This window comes from Triturus cristatus, chromosome 6, assembly GCF_964204655.1.
Source record: "Triturus cristatus chromosome 6, aTriCri1.1, whole genome shotgun sequence".
NCBI lineage: Eukaryota > Metazoa > Chordata > Amphibia > Caudata > Salamandridae > Triturus > Triturus cristatus.
Genome location: NC_140589.1, coordinates 89,144,668 through 89,150,667, shown reverse-complemented (window position 1 = coordinate 89,150,667; position 6,000 = coordinate 89,144,668). Strand labels below are relative to the sequence as shown.

The window sequence follows — 6,000 nt, the reverse complement described above, 5'->3', positions numbered from 1 at the left end:
TCGGATGACTAATGTGGAATTTGCTTTCAGTTCCTTAAGGGCCTGATTCTCGGCCAGAGATAGATTGAATGTAGTTGTGTTATTTTTGGTATATGCAGCCTTCATGTCGTATAAATCGTGGCATACCCTATCATAAAAGATGTCAATATTGGGGTGTGTCCCCATTGGTATGAACTTTGATTTCTCTTTAAGGTTGCTGTTTACATTTAGATCTTCCGTCAAATCTAGTTCAATACGTAAATCCTCCGTATCTATTTCTGTTTCAAATTCAATCGAAAGCATGGCTTTGAGGGCATTAAACTCTGAAACCGTCTGTTCAACATGGGGTTGTTCGGAATTAGTTTCCACACGTGGAGGCAGAGTGTTTGCAAAATGATCCTTTAATTTTAGATTACGTACAAATTTATACACATCAACGAAGATATCAACATCATTCCCCGTTTGAGTCGGGCAAAACCCAAGCCCCTTACCAAGAACAGAAATTTCGTTGTCAGTGAGATCTTTTTTTGAGAGATTAACTATCTTCAATTCGTCAGTCCTGTTTATCCCAGATTCCCCTATTTTCTGATTCCTCCCTTCCTTGTTCTGGTTGTCCTCTCTGGGATTTCGTTTGCGGGTTTGTTTAAGGTGCTGTTCCTGCCATCTCCTACCCCCCCTTCTTGTCTTGTGTCTTTTCCCAAAGTCCTTCCCCCTACCCTGACTTTCTCCATTTCTAATAAAAAAGACGAAGTCTGGATGTTCTCTGCTGGTTTGGGGGTTGGCGTCTCCGGGGTTATGGAGCTAACAGAGGATGAGACTGATGACACACTTCCCGTGAATGATGATGATCCCAGGGTATCCTCACGTTGTCTCTTTCCCTCCCCTGTCACCTTGATGTTGTCGTATTTCCGAGCAAACGTGTAAACCCTTCCATCCCTATAGTCTCTATCATCCCTTCGTATTTTCCTCACTTTCTTATCTTTCAGGTAAATTAGATGATCATCCAAGATTTTGTTTAGGATTTCATAATTTTTCCCAATCGTCTCCTTGGGATCCATGGAGGCTATTTCGGTCTCAAGTTCTGTAATCTCTTGTTGTAGTTTTTTCCTTTTCCCCTCCGCATTTTTTATGAGGATTTTCATCATCACGAATGAGGCATCGTGAAGATTTTTTTCCCAGTCCCTGAGGTCATCCTCCTCTAAATTCTCAAAGGTGGGGAAAATTAAGATTCTTAAACCCCTTGGGATTTTGTCATTTTCCATGTATTTAGCTAAGGTGGTGCCATCCCACCACCTTGCCATTTCCGCCTTTTTCAGTCTCTCAAGTTTTTGAAATTTAATTTTTAAGCCCTCAGGGCTCGGGGTTGCAGTTGTAGTACCCCCGGCCCCCGGGTTGTTACCGAATAGGTCCTGTGCCAACTCATGTCTTCTGTCCTTAAACTGAGCCATATATGTACTAGGATTGGAAAACTAATTAAACGTAACAGAGTGTCCCACTAAACAGTATATGAGCTAAAACCGTGCTTACAGGGGTGACAAAATATATAGAACCAAACACAAAGCTAGCGGTGGCCCTCTAGAACAGCACCGGTTTTGAAAATTACCCAATATCAGTTATGGTGATATAATTCAATCACCGCAAGTGTGCAAACTTGGTAGACACCCGCCAGCACAATGTCGTTCCAAAAAACTGGAAGATATATGTACAATCACCAAACCAAATGCACCACTTAAACACTGTAAGTTAAATCATATTCAGATTCTTGAGTAGTTTTATGTTTTTACAAAAGATCCACTTTTATTTTGCGATAATTTTTACACTTAAAAATCAAACTTTTCCAGAACAGCCGGAACAGCCGACGCGTTTCGTCCACCAAAGGACTTCTTCAGGGCTGTAACAGATATATACAAAGACGTATTGAAAACTTTGTTTTAACAAACAGACAAAACACAAGTTGACATAAAAAAATGCTTAGGATAACATCTAGGTGTTACCAGGCACATATACAAATATTTTCTTAAAAAGGTTATTCAAACCCACACAGAACAAACATGACAAACTAAGAATGAGCCATTACATGTGGAAATCTATAAATTACAATATACAACAATAGTTTAAATAAGAGAGAAATGCATAGAATCAGTATACATATAATCATCTGTGAAAGGCTTATGGTCAAAAAAACTTTTTTTTGTGTATCAGAGCACTCCTCTCAAAATGTCTCGTCCTCAGTCTGGTTAAATTATCTGCCAACACGAGAAAAGATGACCAAGGGAAGAGAATGAAACAGAATTACAGAAGTAAGTATAAAAAAGTCTGAAAAAAAGGGGGGAGGAGAAAGGATAGGATGGTAGTGAAGAGGTAACGCAGGAAAAACACTGCCAAATGTCAAAAAAATCTAAACGGCCATGCCATCACGATGAGAATATAAAATATATACACACCAAGCGAAAATAATCAGTGTGACGTAAAAGGTATCTCCATAGATGGTTCTTGATCTTATGTTTTCAACACCAGTGCCGATATACCCAGTGATGAAATCTACGGTCAATGTATCTAAGGAAAACAAGTACAATATATGTACGTCCATAATTAGATCAGATGCCCGATAGAAAATTGCACCAACAAAATGTAGTGGGTTGATGTGTTCTCTGAAAATCTGGATCGTTTCTATACTGTTAAAGAGCATCTCTCTTTACATGTCACATTCCCTGATCTAGTTTTCAATTACGATTGAACCCCCATGCATTTATTGCAATCTGATATTCTTACCCCCCCCACCTACAGGGCGCTTAATATTTGGACCCCTATACTGTTTTTTCATCCTTAGACTCAACCCCTTCCCCACTTTTTTTGACGCTTTATTACCTATTCTTACAAGAACCTATTTCACCTCTTTCTTTGGGAGGGGCTGTTTCTCATCCTTTTCTGAGGTAGTAACTTTATTCTTATGGATGGATCTGAAGAGATACTGGGACTTGTTGTTTTTTCTTTATGCTGACTGTATTACACTAGTTATGCGGTGATGGGTCACGCCGTTTATCCTAGTATGGACCCTTCCGTCACACATATGTATATGTTCTGTTACCATGCATCATTAAGTTTCACACATTGATAATGACGTTTTGACTTAGCATTGTCTTGAATACACCATCAAACACATGAGGCAGTAATCTTATTCTTATGGGTGTATCTGAAGTGATATTGGGACTCGAAATCTCCCTATGCTGACCATACTACATTAGTTATGTGGGGATGGATCACGCCGTTTTATCCTAGGTTTGACCCTTCCGTCGTATATATATATCTGTTTTGTTATCAGGTATCACGCATCTTCACACATTGATAATGACGTTTTTAATGCAGCATTTTCATGAATACACCTCTACTTTATGTATTGAGGGATACGGCCTGCTCTTAAATAGATATCGCCTAACTGAGGGGCTTAGGAGGGGCAAAAAAACACGGACTATATTCTTACCCAAAGAGACCCGCTGGCCATTCCAAGATGGCGGCATGTATTAAGGAGTATTTTCCGTTGGGTCCACATACCGGCTTTACTATGGAGATCACAACACGAGTGATTTCCCATTCCTCTTTCCCCTCTTATCTCCACTCATAAGTTTTTATTAACTGACTTCGTCGCTCAGTCATTTCTGCTTGTAATATCGCGCGCTGTGGTTTGCCTTTACGGGGTTTTTTGTATGTCCAGCTAACACACTGGGGGTACGTTCATTTTGTTCGACCTACGCTTTTTAACAATAAGAATCTCCTCTTTTGAGTGGGGACTTATATTGAAACTATATTTTTAACATTTGCGGTACACACATATCAACATTCATTGACGTTCCGATATCTCTAAGATGGCGCCCATGATATTGGGGGCTTCTTTGCCATTCTCGTCGCTCGGCAACCTTTGGGTGGGTCTTTGAACAACCAGGTGCGTTTCATTTTTGACGGATTACATGGCCTATATATATGGAACCCCCCGATTGGAGATCTGATGGCTACCTGATTGGATGGGTGGATGTCTGACCCTCCTCTGGAGATACGGATTCTGGTAAGCGCTCGCTTGTTCAGTAGATACTCTTTTAGCGTTAATTACTGGATGTATGATGGTCTAGGATCCATTGTTTTAATCTTTTTCTTTGAAAGTAACGCTCGGTGAACTTTTATCATCCAAAATAGAGTAGACGTTTTTGAATTAGCATACGAGTGTTTGTGTATCTGTGTGGCCATAGGCAACGTCTTTCTTTCACATTTTACACCGTCATAATGTTTGATATAACCCCCGCCCCTTAGCGCGTTTCTTATAACATTATTAAGGCTTTCATGAGCGTATGGTTGGTATCTGTAGGCTTTTTCCTGTTGTGCCTCCATCGACTTTCTCGAACTCTTCCGAATGGAGGCGCTAAGATGTTGTTTATTTGTGATTATAGATGCACTGATAGGGGTATCGAATACCATTCCAAGATGGCGGCCGTTAGACTAGGACCGCTTTTTCTGCGTTAAATACCCCACAGATCGTATCATGTTGGCGATCTCAGCTTTAGGGATCTCCTTTTTCATTTTGCTACCTCCTCCTCTTTCCCCCCCCTCTTTTATGAATACATGTACCTTCACCGATTGATAAGACTTTTTATTTAATTATCATTTCTTGTAAATTTATATTCATGGTCACGTTGGAATACATATATGCTGTCTGTCTTCCATCACAGGTATCTTCACTGATCTACATGAGCCAAACTGATTGGATGATACTTGCCTTTAATCGATCCTCATTGTCTGATCCAAATTTGGATGTGTGCTCTCTCATATATTAACTGGCTTTGCCACCATGACATTGATTTTTTGGATATGAAGTAAGTTCTGCTCGCCTGGTTTACATGATTACATTTTGTTGGTGCAATTTTCTATCGGGCATCTGATCTAATTATGGACGTACATATATTGTACTTGTTTTCCTTAGATACATTGACCGTAGATTTCATCACTGGGTATATCGGCACTGGTGTTGAAAACATAAGATCAAGAACCATCTATGGAGATACCTTTTACGTCACACTGATTATTTTCGCTTGGTGTGTATATATTTTATATTCTCATCGTGATGGCATGGCCGTTTAGATTTTTTTGACATTTGGCAGTGTTTTTCCTGCGTTACCTCTTCACTACCATCCTATCCTTTCTCCTCCCCCCTTTTTTTCAGACTTTTTTATACTTACTTCTGTAATTCTGTTTCATTCTCTTCCCTTGGTCATCTTTTCTCGTGTTGGCAGATAATTTAACCAGACTGAGGACGAGACATTTTGAGAGGAGTGCTCTGATACACAAAAAAAAAGTTTTTTTGACCATAAGCCTTTCACAGATGATTATATGTATACTGATTCTATGCATTTCTCTCTTATTTAAACTATTGTTGTATATTGTAATTTATAGATTTCCACATGTAATGGCTCATTCTTAGTTTGTCATGTTTGTTCTGTGTGGGTTTGAATAACCTTTTTAAGAAAATATTTGTATATGTGCCTGGTAACACCTAGATGTTATCCTAAGCATTTTTTTATGTCAACTTGTGTTTTGTCTGTTTGTTAAAACAAAGTTTTCAATACGTCTTTGTATATATCTGTTACAGCCCTGAAGAAGTCCTTTGGTGGACGAAACGCGTCGGCTGTTCCGGCTGTTCTGGAAAAGTTTGATTTTTAAGTGTAAAAATTATCGCAAAATAAAAGTGGATCTTTTGTAAAAACATAAAACTACTCAAGAATCTGAATATGATTTAACTTACAGTGTTTAAGTGGTGCATTTGGTTTGGTGATTGTACATATATCTTCCAGTTTTTTGGAACGACATTGTGCTGGCGGGTGTCTACCAAGTTTGCACACTTGCGGTGATTGAATTATATCACCATAACTGATATTGGGTAATTTTCAAAACCGGTGCTGTTCTAGAGGGCCACCGCTAGCTTTGTGTTTGGTTCTAGAACACCAGGTTAACACTGTTAAATGACACTAAAGGTAA

At 39.2% G+C, this 6,000-nt stretch overlaps 1 long non-coding RNA gene across 1 annotated transcript in view; it reads right to left on the bottom strand.

The window, feature by feature from the left end:
* Positions 1-1,834: 1,834 nt before the first annotated feature.
* LOC146813807 (uncharacterized) overlaps positions 1,835-6,000 on the bottom strand; it is a 271,688-nt gene continuing 267,522 nt past the window's right edge. Inside the window, exon 3 of the long non-coding RNA XR_014962447.1 lies at positions 1,835-1,870. This is a non-coding gene — a long non-coding RNA (uncharacterized LOC146813807). The remainder of the gene's footprint in view (positions 1,871-6,000) is intronic.